This window comes from Microplitis mediator, chromosome 1 (assembly GCF_029852145.1).
Source record: "Microplitis mediator isolate UGA2020A chromosome 1, iyMicMedi2.1, whole genome shotgun sequence".
Classification (NCBI taxonomy): Eukaryota; Metazoa; Arthropoda; class Insecta; order Hymenoptera; family Braconidae; genus Microplitis; species Microplitis mediator.
Genome location: NC_079969.1, coordinates 38,397 through 60,560, shown reverse-complemented (window position 1 = coordinate 60,560; position 22,164 = coordinate 38,397).

Here is a 22,164-nt window from a genome sequence, read left to right as displayed (position 1 = left end):
AGACCACAAAAAGTCCTGAGAAAAATTTATTTTTTGAGTTTCAACCCAAATAAGGATGGGTGGACATGGGTGGAGATGGGTGGAGATGCCAGTGTGAATTTTTTTGAAGAGTAGCCCATAACTCTTGCCCTGTTGGGAATAGCCCAACACAATATTAACGTTTTTTGTTCCTTATGGTGTCCTGTAGTAGAGAAGACTCTAAAAAGGCCCAAGAAAAATTTATTTTTTGAGTTTCAACCCAAATAAGGATGGGTGGACATGGGTGGAGATGGGTGGAGATGCCAGTGTGAATTTTTTTGAAGAGTAGCCCATAACTCTTGCCCTGTTGGGAATAGCCCAACACAATAGTAACGTTTTTTGTTCCTTATGGTGTCCTGTAGTAGGGAAGACCACAAAAAGTCCTGAGAAAAATTTATTTTTTGAGTTTCAACCCAAATAAGGATGGGTGGACATGGGTGGAGATGGGTGGAGATGCCAGTGTGAATTTTTTTGAAGAGTAGCCCATAACTCTTGCCCTGTTGGGAATAGCCCAACACAATATTAACGTTTTTTGTTCCTTATGGTGTCCTGTAGTAGAGAAGACTCTGAAAAGGCCCAAGAAAAATTTATTTTTTGAGTTTCAACCCAAATAAGGATGGGTGGACATGGGTGGAGATGGGTGGAGATGCCAGTGTGAATTTTTTTGAAGAGTAGCCCATAACTCTTGCCCTGTTGGGAATAGCCCAACACAATAGTAACGTTTTTTGTTCCTTATGGTGTCCTGTAGTAGGGAAGACCACAAAAAGTCCTGAGAAAAATTTATTTTTTGAGTTTCAACCCAAATAAGGATGGGTGGACATGGGTGGAGATGGGTGGAGATGCCAGTGTGAATTTTTTTGAAGAGTAGCCCATAACTCTTGCCCTGTTGGGAATAGCCCAACACAATATTAACGTTTTTTGTTCCTTATGGTGTCCTGTAGTAGAGAAGACTCTAAAAAGGCCCAAGAAAAATTTATTTTTTGAGTTTCAACCCAAATAAGGATGGGTGGACATGGGTGGAGATGGGTGGAGATGCCAGTGTGAATTTTTTTGAAGAGTAGCCCATAACTCTTGCCCTGTTGGGAATAGCCCAACACAATAGTAACGTTTTTTGTTCCTTATGGTGTCCTGTAGTAGGGAAGACCACAAAAAGTCCTGAGAAAAATTTATTTTTTGAGTTTCAACCCAAATAAGGATGGGTGGACATGGGTGGAGATGGGTGGAGATGCCAGTGTGAATTTTTTTGAAGAGTAGCCCATAACTCTTGCCCTGTTGGGAATAGCCCAACACAATATTAACGTTTTTTGTTCCTTATGGTGTCCTGTAGTAGAGAAGACTCTGAAAAGGCCCAAGAAAAATTTATTTTTTGAGTTTCAACCCAAATAAGGATGGGTGGACATGGGTGGAGATGGGTGGAGATGCCAGTGTGAATTTTTTTGAAGAGTAGCCCATAACTCTTGCCCTGTTGGGAATAGCCCAACACAATAGTAACGTTTTTTGTTCCTTATGGTGTCCTGTAGTAGGGAAGACCACAAAAAGTCCTGAGAAAAATTTATTTTTTGAGTTTCAACCCAAATAAGGATGGGTGGACATGGGTGGAGATGGGTGGAGATGCCAGTGTGAATTTTTTTGAAGAGTAGCCCATAACTCTTGCCCTGTTGGGAATAGCCCAACACAATATTAACGTTTTTTGTTCCTTATGGTGTCCTGTAGTAGAAAAAACCACAAAAAGACCTGAGAAAAATTTATTTTTTGAGTTTCAACCCAAATAAGGATGGGTGGACATGGGTGGAGATGGGTGGAGATGCCAGTGTGAATTTTTTTGAAGAGTAGCCCATAACTCTTGCCCTGTTGGGAATAGCCCAACACAATATGAACGTTTTTTGTTCCTTATGGTGTCCTGTAGTAGGGAAGACCACAAAAAGTCCTGAGAAAAATTTATTTTTTGAGTTTCAACCCAAATAAGGATGGGTGGAGATGGGTGGAGATGCCAGTGTGAATTTTTTTGAAGAGTGGCCCATAACTCTTGCCCTGTTGGGAATAGCCCAACACAATATTAACGTTTTTTGTTCCTTATGGTGTCTTGTAGTAGAAAAAACCACAAAAAGACCTGAGAAAAATTTATTTTTTGAGTTTCAACCCAAATAAGGATGGGTGGAGATGGGTGGAGATGCCAGTGTGAATTTTTTTGAAGAGTGGCCCATAACTCTTGCCCTGTTGGGAATAGCCCAACACAATATTAACGTTTTTTGTTCCTTATGGTGTCCTGTAGTAGAGAAGACTCTGAAAAGGCCCAAGAAAAATTTATTTTTTGAGTTTCAACCCAAATAAGGATGGGTGGACATGGGTGGAGATGGGTGGAGATGCCAGTGTGAATTTTTTTGAAGAGTAGCCCATAACTCTTGCCCTGTTGGGAATAGCCCAACACAATATTAACGTTTTTTGTTCCTTATGGTGTCCTGTAGTAAAAAAAACCACAAAAAGACCTGAGAAAAATTTATTTTTTGAGTTTCAACCCAAATAAGGATGGGTGGACATGGGTGGAGATGGGTGGAGATGACAGTGTGAATTTTTTTGAAGAGTAGCCCATAACTCTTGCCCTGTTGGGAATAGCCCAACACAATATTAACGTTTTTTGTTCCTTATGGTGTCCTGTAGTAGAAAAAACCACAAAAAGACCTGAGAAAAATTTATTTTTTGAGTTTCAACCCAAATAAGGATGGGTGGACATGGGTGGAGATGGGTGGAGATGCCAGTGTGAATTTTTTTGAAGAGTAGCCCATAACTCTTGCCCTGTTGGGAATAGCCCAACACAATAGTAACGTTTTTTGTTCCTTATGGTGTCCTGTAGTAGGGAAGACCACAAAAAGTCCTGAGAAAAATTTATTTTTTGAGTTTCAACCCAAATAAGGATGGGTGGACATGGGTGGAGATGGGTGGAGATGCCAGTGTGAATTTTTTTGAAGAGTAGCCCATAACTCTTGCCCTGTTGGGAATAGCCCAACACAATATTAACGTTTTTTGTTCCTTATGGTGTCCTGTAGTAGAGAAGACTCTAAAAAGGCCCAAGAAAAATTTATTTTTTGAGTTTCAACCCAAATAAGGATGGGTGGACATGGGTGGAGATGGGTGGAGATGCCAGTGTGAATTTTTTTGAAGAGTAGCCCATAACTCTTGCCCTGTTGGGAATAGCCCAACACAATAGTAACGTTTTTTGTTCCTTATGGTGTCCTGTAGTAGGGAAGACCACAAAAAGTCCTGAGAAAAATTTATTTTTTGAGTTTCAACCCAAATAAGGATGGGTGGACATGGGTGGAGATGGGTGGAGATGCCAGTGTGAATTTTTTTGAAGAGTAGCCCATAACTCTTGCCCTGTTGGGAATAGCCCAACACAATATTAACGTTTTTTGTTCCTTATGGTGTCCTGTAGTAGAGAAGACTCTAAAAAGGCCCAAGAAAAATTTATTTTTTGAGTTTCAACCCAAATAAGGATGGGTGGACATGGGTGGAGATGGGTGGAGATGCCAGTGTGAATTTTTTTGAAGAGTAGCCCATAACTCTTGCCCTGTTGGGAATAGCCCAACACAATAGTAACGTTTTTTGTTCCTTATGGTGTCCTGTAGTAGGGAAGACCACAAAAAGTCCTGAGAAAAATTTATTTTTTGAGTTTCAACCCAAATAAGGATGGGTGGACATGGGTGGAGATGGGTGGAGATGCCAGTGTGAATTTTTTTGAAGAGTAGCCCATAACTCTTGCCCTGTTGGGAATAGCCCAACACAATATTAACGTTTTTTGTTCCTTATGGTGTCCTGTAGTAGAGAAGACTCTGAAAAGGCCCAAGAAAAATTTATTTTTTGAGTTTCAACCCAAATAAGGATGGGTGGACATGGGTGGAGATGGGTGGAGATGCCAGTGTGAATTTTTTTGAAGAGTAGCCCATAACTCTTGCCCTGTTGGGAATAGCCCAACACAATAGTAACGTTTTTTGTTCCTTATGGTGTCCTGTAGTAGGGAAGACCACAAAAAGTCCTGAGAAAAATTTATTTTTTGAGTTTCAACCCAAATAAGGATGGGTGGACATGGGTGGAGATGGGTGGAGATGCCAGTGTGAATTTTTTTGAAGAGTAGCCCATAACTCTTGCCCTGTTGGGAATAGCCCAACACAATATTAACGTTTTTTGTTCCTTATGGTGTCCTGTAGTAGAGAAGACTCTAAAAAGGCCCAAGAAAAATTTATTTTTTGAGTTTCAACCCAAATAAGGATGGGTGGACATGGGTGGAGATGGGTGGAGATGCCAGTGTGAATTTTTTTGAAGAGTAGCCCATAACTCTTGCCCTGTTGGGAATAGCCCAACACAATAGTAACGTTTTTTGTTCCTTATGGTGTCCTGTAGTAGGGAAGACCACAAAAAGTCCTGAGAAAAATTTATTTTTTGAGTTTCAACCCAAATAAGGATGGGTGGACATGGGTGGAGATGGGTGGAGATGCCAGTGTGAATTTTTTTGAAGAGTAGCCCATAACTCTTGCCCTGTTGGGAATAGCCCAACACAATATTAACGTTTTTTGTTCCTTATGGTGTCCTGTAGTAGAGAAGACTCTGAAAAGGCCCAAGAAAAATTTATTTTTTGAGTTTCAACCCAAATAAGGATGGGTGGACATGGGTGGAGATGGGTGGAGATGCCAGTGTGAATTTTTTTGAAGAGTAGCCCATAACTCTTGCCCTGTTGGGAATAGCCCAACACAATAGTAACGTTTTTTGTTCCTTATGGTGTCCTGTAGTAGGGAAGACCACAAAAAGTCCTGAGAAAAATTTATTTTTTGAGTTTCAACCCAAATAAGGATGGGTGGACATGGGTGGAGATGGGTGGAGATGCCAGTGTGAATTTTTTTGAAGAGTAGCCCATAACTCTTGCCCTGTTGGGAATAGCCCAACACAATATTAACGTTTTTTGTTCCTTATGGTGTCCTGTAGTAGAGAAGACTCTAAAAAGGCCCAAGAAAAATTTATTTTTTGAGTTTCAACCCAAATAAGGATGGGTGGACATGGGTGGAGATGGGTGGAGATGCCAGTGTGAATTTTTTTGAAGAGTAGCCCATAACTCTTGCCCTGTTGGGAATAGCCCAACACAATAGTAACGTTTTTTGTTCCTTATGGTGTCCTGTAGTAGGGAAGACCACAAAAAGTCCTGAGAAAAATTTATTTTTTGAGTTTCAACCCAAATAAGGATGGGTGGACATGGGTGGAGATGGGTGGAGATGCCAGTGTGAATTTTTTTGAAGAGTAGCCCATAACTCTTGCCCTGTTGGGAATAGCCCAACACAATATTAACGTTTTTTGTTCCTTATGGTGTCCTGTAGTAGAGAAGACTCTGAAAAGGCCCAAGAAAAATTTATTTTTTAAGTTTCAACCCAAATAAGGATGGGTGGACATGGGTGGAGATGGGTGGAGATGCCAGTGTGAATTTTTTTGAAGAGTAGCCCATAACTCTTGCCCTGTTGGGAATAGCCCAACACAATAGTAACGTTTTTTGTTCCTTATGGTGTCCTGTAGTAGGGAAGACCACAAAAAGTCCTGAGAAAAATTTATTTTTTGAGTTTCAACCCAAATAAGGATGGGTGGACATGGGTGGAGATGGGTGGAGATGCCAGTGTGAATTTTTTTGAAGAGTAGCCCATAACTCTTGCCCTGTTGGGAATAGCCCAACACAATATTAACGTTTTTTGTTCCTTATGGTGTCCTGTAGTAGAGAAGACTCTAAAAAGGCCCAAGAAAAATTTATTTTTTGAGTTTCAACCCAAATAAGGATGGGTGGACATGGGTGGAGATGGGTGGAGATGCCAGTGTGAATTTTTTTGAAGAGTAGCCCATAACTCTTGCCCTGTTGGGAATAGCCCAACACAATAGTAACGTTTTTTGTTCCTTATGGTGTCCTGTAGTAGGGAAGACCACAAAAAGTCCTGAGAAAAATTTATTTTTTGAGTTTCAACCCAAATAAGGATGGGTGGACATGGGTGGAGATGGGTGGAGATGCCAGTGTGAATTTTTTTGAAGAGTAGCCCATAACTCTTGCCCTGTTGGGAATAGCCCAACACAATATTAACGTTTTTTGTTCCTTATGGTGTCCTGTAGTAGAGAAGACTCTAAAAAGGCCCAAGAAAAATTTATTTTTTGAGTTTCAACCCAAATAAGGATGGGTGGACATGGGTGGAGATGGGTGGAGATGCCAGTGTGAATTTTTTTGAAGAGTAGCCCATAACTCTTGCCCTGTTGGGAATAGCCCAACACAATAGTAACGTTTTTTGTTCCTTATGGTGTCCTGTAGTAGGGAAGACCACAAAAAGTCCTGAGAAAAATTTATTTTTTGAGTTTCAACCCAAATAAGGATGGGTGGACATGGGTGGAGATGGGTGGAGATGCCAGTGTGAATTTTTTTGAAGAGTAGCCCATAACTCTTGCCCTGTTGGGAATAGCCCAACACAATATTAACGTTTTTTGTTCCTTATGGTGTCCTGTAGTAGAGAAGACTCTGAAAAGGCCCAAGATAAATTTATTTTTTGAGTTTCAACCCAAATAAGGATGGGTGGACATGGGTGGAGATGGGTGGAGATGCCAGTGTGAATTTTTTTGAAGAGTAGCCCATAACTCTTGCCCTGTTGGGAATAGCCCAACACAATAGTAACGTTTTTTGTTCCTTATGGTGTCCTGTAGTAGGGAAGACCACAAAAAGTCCTGAGAAAAATTTATTTTTTGAGTTTCAACCCAAATAAGGATGGGTGGACATGGGTGGAGATGGGTGGAGATGCCAGTGTGAATTTTTTTGAAGAGTAGCCCATAACTCTTGCCCTGTTGGGAATAGCCCAACACAATATTAACGTTTTTTGTTCCTTATGGTGTCCTGTAGTAGAGAAGACTCTAAAAAGGCCCAAGAAAAATTTATTTTTTGAGTTTCAACCCAAATAAGGATGGGTGGACATGGGTGGAGATGGGTGGAGATGCCAGTGTGAATTTTTTTGAAGAGTAGCCCATAACTCTTGCCCTGTTGGGAATAGCCCAACACAATAGTAACGTTTTTTGTTCCTTATGGTGTCCTGTAGTAGGGAAGACCACAAAAAGTCCTGAGAAAAATTTATTTTTTGAGTTTCAACCCAAATAAGGATGGGTGGACATGGGTGGAGATGGGTGGAGATGCCAGTGTGAATTTTTTTGAAGAGTAGCCCATAACTCTTGCCCTGTTGGGAATAGCCCAACACAATATTAACGTTTTTTGTTCCTTATGGTGTCCTGTAGTAGAGAAGACTCTGAAAAGGCCCAAGAAAAATTTATTTTTTGAGTTTCAACCCAAATAAGGATGGGTGGACATGGGTGGAGATGGGTGGAGATGCCAGTGTGAATTTTTTTGAAGAGTAGCCCATAACTCTTGCCCTGTTGGGAATAGCCCAACACAATAGTAACGTTTTTTGTTCCTTATGGTGTCCTGTAGTAGGGAAGACCACAAAAAGTCCTGAGAAAAATTTATTTTTTGAGTTTCAACCCAAATAAGGATGGGTGGACATGGGTGGAGATGGGTGGAGATGCCAGTGTGAATTTTTTTGAAGAGTAGCCCATAACTCTTGCCCTGTTGGGAATAGCCCAACACAATATTAACGTTTTTTGTTCCTTATGGTGTCCTGTAGTAGAGAAGACTCTAAAAAGGCCCAAGAAAAATTTATTTTTTGAGTTTCAACCCAAATAAGGATGGGTGGACATGGGTGGAGATGGGTGGAGATGCCAGTGTGAATTTTTTTGAAGAGTAGCCCATAACTCTTGCCCTGTTGGGAATAGCCCAACACAATAGTAACGTTTTTTGTTCCTTATGGTGTCCTGTAGTAGGGAAGACCACAAAAAGTCCTGAGAAAAATTTATTTTTTGAGTTTCAACCCAAATAAGGATGGGTGGACATGGGTGGAGATGGGTGGAGATGCCAGTGTGAATTTTTTTGAAGAGTAGCCCATAACTCTTGCCCTGTTGGGAATAGCCCAACACAATATTAACGTTTTTTGTTCCTTATGGTGTCCTGTAGTAGAGAAGACTCTGAAAAGGCCCAAGAAAAATTTATTTTTTGAGTTTCAACCCAAATAAGGATGGGTGGACATGGGTGGAGATGGGTGGAGATGCCAGTGTGAATTTTTTTGAAGAGTAGCCCATAACTCTTGCCCTGTTGGGAATAGCCCAACACAATAGTAACGTTTTTTGTTCCTTATGGTGTCCTGTAGTAGGGAAGACCACAAAAAGTCCTGAGAAAAATTTATTTTTTGAGTTTCAACCCAAATAAGGATGGGTGGACATGGGTGGAGATGGGTGGAGATGCCAGTGTGAATTTTTTTGAAGAGTAGCCCATAACTCTTGCCCTGTTGGGAATAGCCCAACACAATATTAACGTTTTTTGTTCCTTATGGTGTCCTGTAGTAGAGAAGACTCTAAAAAGGCCCAAGAAAAATTTATTTTTTGAGTTTCAACCCAAATAAGGATGGGTGGACATGGGTGGAGATGGGTGGAGATGCCAGTGTGAATTTTTTTGAAGAGTAGCCCATAACTCTTGCCCTGTTGGGAATAGCCCAACACAATAGTAACGTTTTTTGTTCCTTATGGTGTCCTGTAGTAGGGAAGACCACAAAAAGTCCTGAGAAAAATTTATTTTTTGAGTTTCAACCCAAATAAGGATGGGTGGACATGGGTGGAGATGGGTGGAGATGCCAGTGTGAATTTTTTTGAAGAGTAGCCCATAACTCTTGCCCTGTTGGGAATAGCCCAACACAATATTAACGTTTTTTGTTCCTTATGGTGTCCTGTAGTAGAGAAGACTCTGAAAAGGCCCAAGAAAAATTTATTTTTTGAGTTTCAACCCAAATAAGGATGGGTGGACATGGGTGGAGATGGGTGGAGATGCCAGTGTGAATTTTTTTGAAGAGTAGCCCATAACTCTTGCCCTGTTGGGAATAGCCCAACACAATAGTAACGTTTTTTGTTCCTTATGGTGTCCTGTAGTAGGGAAGACCACAAAAAGTCCTGAGAAAAATTTATTTTTTGAGTTTCAACCCAAATAAGGATGGGTGGACATGGGTGGAGATGGGTGGAGATGCCAGTGTGAATTTTTTTGAAGAGTAGCCCATAACTCTTGCCCTGTTGGAAATAGCCCAACACAATATTAACGTTTTTTGTTCCTTATGGTGTCCTGTAGTAGAGAAGACCACAAAAAGTCCTGAGAAAAATTTATTTTTTGAGTTTCAACCCAAATAAGGATGGGTGGACATGGGTGGAGATGGGTGGAGATGCCAGTGTGAATTTTTTTTGAGTAGCCCGTAACTCTTGCCCTGTTGGGAATAGCCCAACACAATATTAACGTTTTTTGTTCCTTATGGTGTCCTGTAGTAGAAAAAACCACAAAAAGACCTGAGAAAAATTTATTTTTTGAGTTTCAACCCAAATAAGGATGGGTGGACATGGGTGGAGATGGGTGGAGATGCCAGTGTGAATTTTTTTGAAGAGTAGCCCATAACTCTTGCCCTGTTGGGAATAGCCCAACACAATATTAACGTTTTTTGTTCCTTATGGTGTCCTGTAGTAGGGAAGACCACAAAAAGTCCTGAGAAAAATTTATTTTTTGAGTTTCAACCCAAATAAGGATGGGTGGAGATGGGTGGAGATGCCAGTGTGAATTTTTTTGAAGAGTGGCCCATAACTCTTGCCCTGTTGGGAATAGCCCAACACAATATTAACGTTTTTTGTTCCTTATGGTGTCTTGTAGTAGAAAAAACCACAAAAAGACCTGAGAAAAATTTATTTTTTGAGTTTCAACCCAAATAAGGATGGGTGGACATGGGTGGAGATGGGTGGAGATGCCAGTGTGAATTTTTTTGAAGAGTGGCCCATAACTCTTGCCCTGTTGGGAATAGCCCAACACAATATTAACGTTTTTTGTTCCTTATGGTGTCTTGTAGTAGAAAAAACCACAAAAAGACCTGAGAAAAATTTATTTTTTGAGTTTCAACCCAAATAAGGATGGGTGGACATGGGTGGAGATGGGTGGAGATGCCAGTGTGAATTTTTTTGAAGAGTGGCCCATAACTCTTGCCCTGTTGGGAATAGCCCAACACAATATTAACGTTTTTTGTTCCTTATGGTGTCCTGTAGTAGAGAAGACTCTGAAAAGGCCCAAGAAAAATTTATTTTTTGAGTTTCAACCCAAATAAGGATGGGTGGACATGGGTGGAGATGGGTGGAGATGCCAGTGTGAATTTTTTTGAAGAGTAGCCCATAACTCTTGCCCTGTTGGGAATAGCCCAACACAATATTAACGTTTTTTGTTCCTTATGGTGTCCTGTAGTAGAAAAAACCACAAAAAGACCTGAGAAAAATTTATTTTTTGAGTTTCAACCCAAATAAAGATGGGTGGACATGGGTGGAGATGGGTGGAGATGCCAGTGTGAATTTTTTTGAAGAGTAGCCCATAACTCTTGCCCTGTTGGGAATAGCCCAACACAATATGAACGTTTTTTGTTCCTTATGGTGTCCTGTAGTAGGGAAGACCACAAAAAGTCCTGAGAAAAATTTATTTTTTGAGTTTCAACCCAAATAAGGATGGGTGGAGATGGGTGGAGATGCCAGTGTGAATTTTTTTGAAGAGTAGCCCATAACTCTTGCCCTGTTGGGAATAGCCCAACACAATATGAACGTTTTTTGTTCCTTATGGTGTCCTGTAGTAGGGAAGACCACAAAAAGTCCTGAGAAAAATTTATTTTTTGAGTTTCAACCCAAATAAGGATGGGTGGAGATGGGTGGAGATGCCAGTGTGAATTTTTTTGAAGAGTGGCCCATAACTCTTGCCCTGTTGGGAATAGCCCAACACAATATTAACGTTTTTTGTTCCTTATGGTGTCCTGTAGTAGAGAAGACTCTGAAAAGGCCCAAGAAAAATTTATTTTTTGAGTTTCAACCCAAATAAGGATGGGTGGACATGGGTGGAGATGGGTGGAGATGCCAGTGTGAATTTTTTTGAAGAGTAGCCCATAACTCTTGCCCTGTTGGGAATAGCCCAACACAATATTAACGTTTTTTGTTCCTTATGGTGTCCTGTAGTAAAAAAAACCACAAAAAGACCTGAGAAAAATTTATTTTTTGAGTTTCAACCCAAATAAGGATGGGTGGACATGGGTGGAGATGGGTGGAGATGACAGTGTGAATTTTTTTGAAGAGTAGCCCATAACTCTTGCCCTGTTGGGAATAGCCCAACACAATATTAACGTTTTTTGTTCCTTATGGTGTCCTGTAGTAAAAAAAACCACAAAAAGACCTGAGAAAAATTTATTTTTTGAGTTTCAACCCAAATAAGGATGGGTGGACATGGGTGGAGATGGGTGGAGATGCCAGTGTGAATTTTTTTGAAGAGTGGCCCATAACTCTTGCCCTGTTGGGAATAGCCCAACACAATATTAACGTTTTTTGTTCCTTATGGTGTCTTGTAGTAGAAAAAACCACAAAAAGACCTGAGAAAAATTTATTTTTTGAGTTTCAACCCAAATAAGGATGGGTGGAGATGGGTGGAGATGCCAGTGTGAATTTTTTTGAAGAGTGGCCCATAACTCTTGCCCTGTTGGGAATAGCCCAACACAATATTAACGTTTTTTGTTCCTTATGGTGTCCTGTAGTAGAGAAGACTCTGAAAAGGCCCAAGAAAAATTTATTTTTTGAGTTTCAACCCAAATAAGGATGGGTGGACATGGGTGGAGATGGGTGGAGATGCCAGTGTGAATTTTTTTGAAGAGTAGCCCATAACTCTTGCCCTGTTGGGAATAGCCCAACACAATATTAACGTTTTTTGTTCCTTATGGTGTCCTGTAGTAGAAAAAACCACAAAAAGACCTGAGAAAAATTTATTTTTTGAGTTTCAACCCAAATAAGGATGGGTGGACATGGGTGGAGATGGGTGGAGATGACAGTGTGAATTTTTTTGAAGAGTAGCCCATAACTCTTGCCCTGTTGGGAATAGCCCAACACAATATTAACGTTTTTTGTTCCTTATGGTGTCCTGTAGTAGAAAAAACCACAAAAAGACCTGAGAAAAATTTATTTTTTGAGTTTCAACCCAAATAAGGATGGGTGGACATGGGTGGAGATAGGTGGAGATGCCAGTGTGAATTTTTTTGAAGAGTAGCCCATAACTCTTGCCCTGTTGGGAATAGCCCAACACAATATTAACGTTTTTTGTTCCTTATGGTGTCCTGTAGTAGAAAAAACCACAAAAAGACCTGAGAAAAATTTATTTTTTGAGTTTCAACCCAAATAAGGATGGGTGGACATGGGTGGAGATGGGTGGAGATGCCAGTGTGAATTTTTTTGAAGAGTAGCCCATAACTCTTGCCCTGTTGGGAATAGCCCAACACAATATTAACGTTTTTTGTTCCTTATGGTGTCCTGTAGTAGAAAAAACCACAAAAAGACCTGAGAAAAATTTATTTTTTGAGTTTCAACCCAAATAAGGATGGGTGGACATGGGTGGAGATGGGTGAAGATGCCAGTATGAATTTTTTTAAAGAGTAGCCCATAACTCTTGCCCTGTTGAGAATAGCCCAACACAATATTAACGTTTTTTGTTCCTTATGGTGTCCTGTAGTAGAAAAAACCACAAAAAGACCTGAGAAAAATTTATTTTTTGAGTTTCAACCCAAATAAGGATGGGTGGACATGGGTGGAGATGGGTGGAGATGCCAGTGTGAATTTTTTTGAAGAGTAGCCCATAACTCTTGCCCTGTTGGGAATAGCCCAACACAATATGAACGTTTTTTGTTCCTTATGGTGTCCTGTAGTAGGGAAGACCACAAAAAGTCCTGAGAAAAATTTATTTTTTGAGTTTCAACCCAAATAAGGATGGGTGGAGATGGGTGGAGATGCCAGTGTGAATTTTTTTGAAGAGTAGCCCATAACTCTTGCCCTGTTGGGAATAGCCCAACACAATATGAACGTTTTTTGTTCCTTATGGTGTCCTGTAGTAGGGAAGACCACAAAAAGTCCTGAGAAAAATTTATTTTTTGAGTTTCAACCCAAATAAGGATGGGTGGAGATGGGTGGAGATGCCAGTGTGAATTTTTTTGAAGAGTGGCCCATAACTCTTGCCCTGTTGGGAATAGCCCAACACAATATTAACGTTTTTTGTTCCTTATGGTGTCCTGTAGTAGAGAAGACTCTGAAAAGGCCCAAGAAAAATTTATTTTTTGAGTTTCAACCCAAATAAGGATGGGTGGACATGGGTGGAGATGGGTGGAGATGCCAGTGTGAATTTTTCTGAAGAGTAGCCCATAACTCTTGCCCTGTTGGGAATAGCCCAACACAATATTAACGTTTTTTGTTCCTTATGGTGTCCTGTAGTAAAAAAAACCACAAAAAGACCTGAGAAAAATTTATTTTTTGAGTTTCAACCCAAATAAGGATGGGTGGACATGGGTGGAGATGGGTGGAGATGACAGTGTGAATTTTTTTGAAGAGTAGCCCATAACTCTTGCCCTGTTGGGAATAGCCCAACACAATATTAACGTTTTTTGTTCCTTATGGTGTCCTGTAGTAAAAAAAACCACAAAAAGACCTGAGAAAAATTTATTTTTTGAGTTTCAACCCAAATAAGGATGGGTGGACATGGGTGGAGATGGGTGGAGATGCCAGTGTGAATTTTTTTGAAGAGTGGCCCATAACTCTTGCCCTGTTGGGAATAGCCCAACACAATATTAACGTTTTTTGTTCCTTATGGTGTCTTGTAGTAGAAAAAACCACAAAAAGACCTGAGAAAAATTTATTTTTTGAGTTTCAACCCAAATAAGGATGGGTGGAGATGGGTGGAGATGCCAGTGTGAATTTTTTTGAAGAGTGGCCCATAACTCTTGCCCTGTTGGGAATAGCCCAACACAATATTAACGTTTTTTGTTCCTTATGGTGTCCTGTAGTAGAGAAGACTCTGGAAAGGCCCAAGAAAAATTTATTTTTTGAGTTTCAACCCAAATAAGGATGGGTGGACATGGGTGGAGATGGGTGGAGATGCCAGTGTGAATTTTTTTGAAGAGTAGCCCATAACTCTTGCCCTGTTGGGAATAGCCCAACACAATATTAACGTTTTTTGTTCCTTATGGTGTCCTGTAGTAGAAAAAACCACAAAAAGACCTGAGAAAAATTTATTTTTTGAGTTTCAACCCAAATAAGGATGGGTGGACATGGGTGGAGATGGGTGGAGATGACAGTGTGAATTTTTTTGAAGAGTAGCCCATAACTCTTGCCCTGTTGGGAATAGCCCAACACAATATTAACGTTTTTTGTTCCTTATGGTGTCCTGTAGTAGAAAAAACCACAAAAAGACCTGAGAAAAATTTATTTTTTGAGTTTCAACCCAAATAAGGATGGGTGGACATGGGTGGAGATGGGTGGAGATGCCAGTGTGAATTTTTTTGAAGAGTAGCCCATAACTCTTGCCCTGTTGGGAATAGCCCAACACAATATTAACGTTTTTTGTTCCTTATGGTGTCCTGTAGTAGAAAAAACCACAAAAAGACCTGAGAAAAATTTATTTTTTGAGTTTCAACCCAAATAAGGATGGGTGGACATGGGTGGAGATGGGTGGAGATGCCAGTGTGAATTTTTTTGAAGAGTAGCCCATAACTCTTGCCCTGTTGGGAATAGCCCAACACAATATTAACGTTTTTTGTTCCTTATGGTGTCCTGTAGTAGAAAAAACCACAAAAAGACCTGAGAAAAATTTATTTTTTGAGTTTCAACCCAAATAAGGATGGGTGGACATGGGTGGAGATGGGTGAAGATGCCAGTATGAATTTTTTTAAAGAGTAGCCCATAACTCTTGCCCTGTTGAGAATAGCCCAACACAATATTAACGTTTTTTGTTCCTTATGGTGTCCTGTAGTAGAAAAAACCACAAAAAGACCTGAGAAAAATTTATTTTTTGAGTTTCAACCCAAATAAGGATGGGTGGACATGGGTGGAGATGGGTGGAGATGCCAGTATGAATTTTTTTGAAGAGTAGCCCATAACTCTTGCCCTGTTGGGAATAGCCCAACACAATATTAACGTTTTTTGTTCCTTATGGTGTCCTGTAGTAGGGAAGACCACAAAAAGACCTGAGAAAAATTTATTTTTTGAGTTTCAACCCAAATAAGGATGGGTGGACATGGGTGGAGATGGGTGGAGATGCCAGTGTGAATTTTTTTGAAGAGTAGCCCATAACTCTTGCCCTGTTGGGAATAGCCCAACACAATATTAACGTTTTTTGTTCCTTAAGGTGTCCTGTAGTAGAAAAAACCACAAAAAGACCTGAGAAAAATTTATTTTTTGAGTTTCAACCCAAATAAGGATGGGTGGACATGGGTGGAGATGGGTGGAGATGCCAGTATGAATTTTTTTGAAGAGTAGCCCATAACTCTTGCCCTGTTGGGAATAGCCCAACACAATATTAACGTTTTTTGTTCCTTATGGTGTCCTGTAGTAGGGAAGACCACAAAAAGACCTGAGAAAAATTTATTTTTTGAGTTTCAACCCAAATAAGGATGGGTGGACATGGGTGGAGATGGGTGGAGATGCCAGTGTGAATTTTTTTGAAGAGTAGCCCATAAATCTTGCCCTGTTGGGAATAGCCCAACACAATATTAACGTTTTTTGTTCCTTAAGGTGTCCTGTAGTAGAAAAAACCACAAAAAGACCTGAGAAAAATTTATTTTTTGAGTTTCAACCCAAATAAGGATGGGTGGACATGGGTGGAGATGGGTGGAGATGCCAGTGTGAATTTTTTTGAAGAGTAGCCCATAACTCTTGCCCTGTTGGGAATAGCCCAACACAATATTAACGTTTTTTGTTCCTTATGGTGTCCTGTAGTAGAAAAAACCACAAAAAGACCTGAGAAAAATTTATTTTTTGAGTTTCAACCCAAATAAGGATGGGTGGAGATAGGTGGAGATGCCAGTGTGAATTTTTTTGAAGAGTAGCCTATAACTCTTGCCCTGTTGGGAATAGCCCAACACAATATTAACGTTTTTTGTTCCTTATGGTGTCCTGTAGTAGAAAAAACCACAAAAAGACCTGAGAAAAATTTATTTTTTGAGTTTCAACCCAAATAAGGATGGGTGGAGATGGGTGGAGATGCCAGTGTGAATTTTTTTGAAGAGTGGCCCATAACTCTTGCCCTGTTGGGAATAGCCCAACACAATATTAACGTTTTTTGTTCCTTATGGTGTCCTGTAGTAGGGAAGACCACAAAAAGTCCTGAGAAAAATTTATTTTTTGAGTTTCAACCCAAATAAGGATGGGTGGAGATGGGTGGAGATGCCAGTGTGAATTTTTTTGAAGAGTGGCCCATAACTCTTGCCCTGTTGGGAATAGCCCAACACAATATTAACGTTTTTTGTTCCTTATGGTGTCTTGTACTAGGGAAGACCACAAAAAGACCTGAGAAAAATTTATTTTTTGAGTTTCAACCCAAATAAGGATGGGTGGACATGGGTGGAGATGGGTGGAGATGCCAGTGTGAATTTTTTTGAAGAGTAGCCCATAACTCTTGCCCTGTTGGGAATAGCCCAACACAATATTAACGTTTTTTGTTCCTTATGGTGTCCTGTAGTAGGGAAGACCACAAAAAGTCCTGAAAAAAATTTATTTTTTGAGTTTCAACCCAAATAAGGATGGGTGGACATGGGTGGAGATGGGTGGAGATGCCAGTGTGAATTTTTTTGAAGAGTAGCCCATAACTCTTGCCCTGTTGGGAATAACCCAACACAATATTAACGTTTTTTGTTCCTTATGGTGTCCTGTAGTAGGGAAGACCACAAAAAGTCCTGAGAAAAATTTATTTTTTGAGTTTCAACCCAAATAAGGATGGGTGGACATGGGTGGAGATGGGTGGAGATGCCAGTGTGAATTTTATTGAAGAGTAGCCCATAACTCTTGCCCTGTTGGGAATAGCCCAACACAATATTAACGTTTTTTGTTCCTTATGATGTCCTGTAGTAGAAAAAACCACAAAAAGACCTGAGAAAAATTTATTTTTTGAGTTTCAACCCAAATAAGGATGGGTGGACATGGGTGGAGATGGGTGGAGATGCCAGTATGAATTTTTTTGAAGAGTAGCCCATAACTCTTGCCCTGTTGGGAATAGCCCAACACAATATTAACGTTTTTTGTTCATATGGTGTCCTGTAGTAGAAAAAACCACAAAAAGACCTGAGAAAAATTTATTTTTTGAGTTTCAACCCAAATAAGGATGGGTGGACATGGGTGGAGATGGGTGGAGATGCCAGTATGAATTTTTTTGAAGAGTAGCCCATAACTCTTGCCCTGTTGGGAATAGCCCAACACAATATTAACGTTTTTTGTTCCTTATGGTGTCCTGTAGTAGAGAAGACTCTGAAAAGGCCCAAGAAAAATTTATTTTTTGAGTTTCAACCCAAATAAGGATGGGTGGACATGGGTGGAGATGGGTGGAGATGCCAGTGTGAATTTTTTTGAAGAGTAGCCCATAACTCTTGCCCTGTTGGGAATAGCCCAACACAATATTAACGTTTTTTGTTCATATGGTGTCCTGTAGTAGAAAAAACCACAAAAAGACCTGAGAAAAATTTATTTTTTGAGTTTCAACCCAAATAAGGATGGGTGGACATGGGTGGAGATGGGTGGAGATGCCAGTATGAATTTTTTTGAAGAGTAGCCCATAACTCTTGCCCTGTTGGGAATAGCCCAACACAATATTAACGTTTTTTGTTCCTTATGGTGTCCTGTAGTAGAAAAAACCACAAAAAGACCTGAGAAAAATTTATTTTTTGAGTTTCAACCCAAATAAGGATGGGTGGAGATAGGTGGAGATGCCAGTGTGAATTTTTTTGAAGAGTAGCCCATAACTCTTGCCCTGTTGGGAATAGCCCAACACAATATTAACGTTTTTTGTTCCTTATGGTGTCCTGTAGTAGGGAAGACCACAAAAAGTCCTGAGAAAAATTTATTTTTTGAGTTTCAACCCAAATAAGGATGGGTGGACATGGGTGGAGATGGGTGGAGATGCCAGTGTGAATTTTATTGAAGAGTAGCCCATAACTCTTGCCCTGTTGGGAATAGCCCAACACAATATTAACGTTTTTTGTTCCTTATGGTGTCCTGTAGTAGAAAAAACCACAAAAAGACCTGAGAAAAATTTATTTTTTGAGTTTCAACCCAAATAAGGATGGGTGGACATGGGTGGAGATGGGTGGAGATGCCAGTGTGAATTTTTTTAAAGAGTAGCCCATAACTCTTGCCCTGTTGGGAATAGCCCAACACAATATTAACGTTTTTTGTTCCTTATGGTGTCCTGTAGTAGGGAAGACCACAAAAAGTCCTGAGAAAAATTTATTTTTTGAGTTTCAACCCAAATAAGGATGGGTGGACATGGGTGGAGATGGGTGGAGATGCCAGTGTGAATTTTATTGAAGAGTAGCCCATAACTCTTGCCCTGTTGGGAATAGCCCAACACAATATTAACGTTTTTTGTTCCTTATGGTGTCCTGTAGTAGAAAAAACCACAAAAAGACCTGAGAAAAATTTATTTTTTGAGTTTCAACCCAAATAAGGATGGGTGGACATGGGTGGAGATGGGTGGAGATGCCAGTATGAATTTTTTTGAAGAGTAGCCCATAACTCTTGCCCTGTTGGGAATAGCCCAACACAATATTAACGTTTTTTGTTCATATGGTGTCCTGTAGTAGAAAAAACCACAAAAAGACCTGAGAAAAATTTATTTTTTGAGTTTCAACCCAAATAAGGATGGGTGGACATGGGTGGAGATGGGTGGAGATGCCAGTATGAATTTTTTTGAAGAGTAGCCCATAACTCTTGCCCTGTTGGGAATAGCCCGACACAATATTAACGTTTTTTGTTCCTTATGGTGTCCTGTAGTAGGGAAGACCACAAAAAGTCCTGAGAAAAATTTATTTTTTGAGTTTCAACCCAAATAAGGATGGGTGGACATGGGTGGAGATGGGTGGAGATGCCAGTGTGAATTTTTTTGAAGAGTAGCCCATAACTCTTGCCCTGTTGGGAATAGCCCAACACAATATTAACGTTTTTTGTTCCTTAAGGTGTCCTGTAGTAGAAAAAACCACAAAAAGACCTGAGAAAAATTTATTTTTTGAGTTTCAACCCAAATAAGGATGGGTGGACATGGGTGGAGATGGGTGGAGATGCCAGTGTGAATTTTTTTGAAGAGTAGCCCATAACTCTTGCCCTGTTGGGAATAGCCCAACACAATATTAACGTTTTTTGTTCCTTATGGTGTCCTGTAGTAGAAAAAACCACAAAAAGACCTGAGAAAAATTTATTTTTTGAGTTTCAACCCAAATAAGGATGGGTGGAGATAGGTGGAGATGCCAGTGTGAATTTTTTTGAAGAGTAGCCTATAACTCTTGCCCTGTTGGGAATAGCCCAACACAATATTAACGTTTTTTGTTCCTTATGGTGTCCTGTAGTAGAAAAAACCACAAAAAGACCTGAGAAAAATTTATTTTTTGAGTTTCAACCCAAATAAGGATGGGTGGACATGGGTGGAGATGCCAGTGTGAATTTTTTTGAAGAGTAGCCCATAACTCTTGCCCTGTTGAGAATAGCCCAACACAATATTAACGTTTTTTGTTCCTTATGGTGTCCTGTAGTAGGGAAGACCACAAAAAGTCCTGAGAAAGATTTATTTTTTGAGTTTCAACCCAAATAAGGATGGGTGGACATGGGTGGAGATGGGTGGAGATGCCAGTGTGAATTTTTTTGAAGAATAGCCCATAACTCTTGCCCTGTTGGGAATAGCCCAACACAATATTAACGTTTTTTGTTCCTTATGGTGTCCTGTAGTAGGGAAGACCACAAAAAGTCCTGAGAAAAATTTATTTTTTGAGTTTCAACCCAAATAAGGATGGGTGGACATGGCTGGAGATGGGTGGAGATGCCAGTGTGAATTTTTTTGAAGAGTAGCCCATAACTCTTGCCCTGTTGGGAATAGCCCAACACAATATTAACGTTTTTTGTTCCTTAAGGTGTCCTGTAGTAGAAAAAACCACAAAAAGACCTGAGAAAAATTTATTTTTTGAGTTTCAACCCAAATAAGGATGGGTGGACATGGGTGGAGATGGGTGGAGATGCCAGTGTGAATTTTTTTGAAGAGTAGCCCATAACTCTTGCCCTGTTGGGAATAGCCCAACACAATATTAACGTTTTTTGTTCCTTATGGTGTCCTGTAGTAGGGAAGACCACAAAAAGTCCTGAGAAAAATTTATTTTTTGAGTTTCAACCCAAATAAGGATGGGTGGACATGGGTGGAGATGGGTGGAGATGCCAGTGTGAATTTTATTGAAGAGTAGCCCATAACTCTTGCCCTGTTGGGAATAGCCCAACACAATATTAACGTTTTTTGTTCCTTATGGTGTCCTGTAGTAGAAAAAACCACAAAAAGACCTGAGAAAAATTTATTTTTTGAGTTTCAACCCAAATAAGGATGGGTGGAGATAGGTGGAGATGCCAGTGTGAATTTTTTTGAAGAGTAGCCTATAACTCTTGCCCTGTTGGGAATAGCCCAACACAATATTAACGTTTTTTGTTCCTTATGGTGTCCTGTAGTAGAAAAAACCACAAAAAGACCTGAGAAAAATTTATTTTTTGAGTTTCAACCCAAATAAGGATGGGTGGACATGGGTGGAGATGGGTGGAGATGCCAGTGTGAATTTTTTTTGAGTAGCCCATAACTCTTGCCCTGTTGGGAATAGCCCAACACAATATTAACGTTTTTTGTTCCTTATGGTGTCCTGTAGTAGAAAAAACCACAAAAAGACCTGAGAAAAATTTATTTTTTGAGTTTCAACCCAAATAAGGATGGGTGGACATGGGTGGAGATGGGTGGAGATGCCAGTGTGAATTTTTTTGAAGAGTAGCCCATAACTCTTGCCCTGTTGGGAATAGCCCAACACAATATTAACGTTTTTTGTTCCTTATGGTGTCCTGTAGTAGAAAAAACCACAAAAAGACCTGAGAAAAATTTATTTTTTGAGTTTCAACCCAAATAAGGATGGGTGGACATGGGTGGAGATGGGTGGAGATGCCAGTGTGAATTTTTTTGAAGAGTAGCCCATAACTCTTGCCCTGTTGGGAATAGCCCAACACAATATGAACGTTTTTTGTTCCTTATGGTGTCCTGTAGTAGGGAAGACCACAAAAAGTCCTGAGAAAAATTTATTTTTTGAGTTTCAACCCAAATAAGGATGGGTGGAGATGGGTGGAGATGCCAGTGCGAATTTTTTTGAAGAGTGGCCCATAACTCTTGCCCTGTTGGGAATAGCCCAACACAACATTAACGTTTTTTGTTCCTTATGGTGTCTTGTAGTAGAAAAAACCACAAAAAGACCTGAGAAAAATTTATTTTTTGAGTTTCAACCCAAATAAGGATGGGTGGAGATGGGTGGAGATGCCAGTGTGAATTTTTTTGAAGAGTGGCCCATAACTCTTGCCCTGTTGGGAATAGCCCAACACAATATTAACGTTTTTTGTTCCTTATGGTGTCCTGTAGTAGAGAAGACTCTGAAAAGGCCCAAGAAAAATTTATTTTTTGAGTTTCAACCCAAATAAGGATGGGTGGACATGGGTGGAGATGGGTGGAGATGCCAGTGTGAATTTTTTTGAAGAGTAGCCCATAACTCTTGCCCTGTTGGGAATAGCCCAACACAATATTAACGTTTTTTGTTCCTTATGGTGTCCTGTAGTAGAAAAAACCACAAAAAGACCTGAGAAAAATTTATTTTTTGAGTTTCAACCCAAATAAGGATGGGTGGACATGGGTGGAGATGGGTGGAGATGCCAGTGTGAATTTTTTTGAAGAGTAGCCCATAACTCTTGCCCTGTTGGGAATAGCCCAACACAATAGTAACGTTTTTTGTTCCTTATGGTGTCCTGTAGTAGGGAAGACCACAAAAAGTCCTGAGAAAAATTTATTTTTTGAGTTTCAACCCAAATAAGGATGGGTGGACATGGGTGGAGATGGGTGGAGATGCCAGTGTGAATTTTTTTGAAGAGTAGCCCATAACTCTTGCCCTGTTGGGAATAGCCCAACACAATATT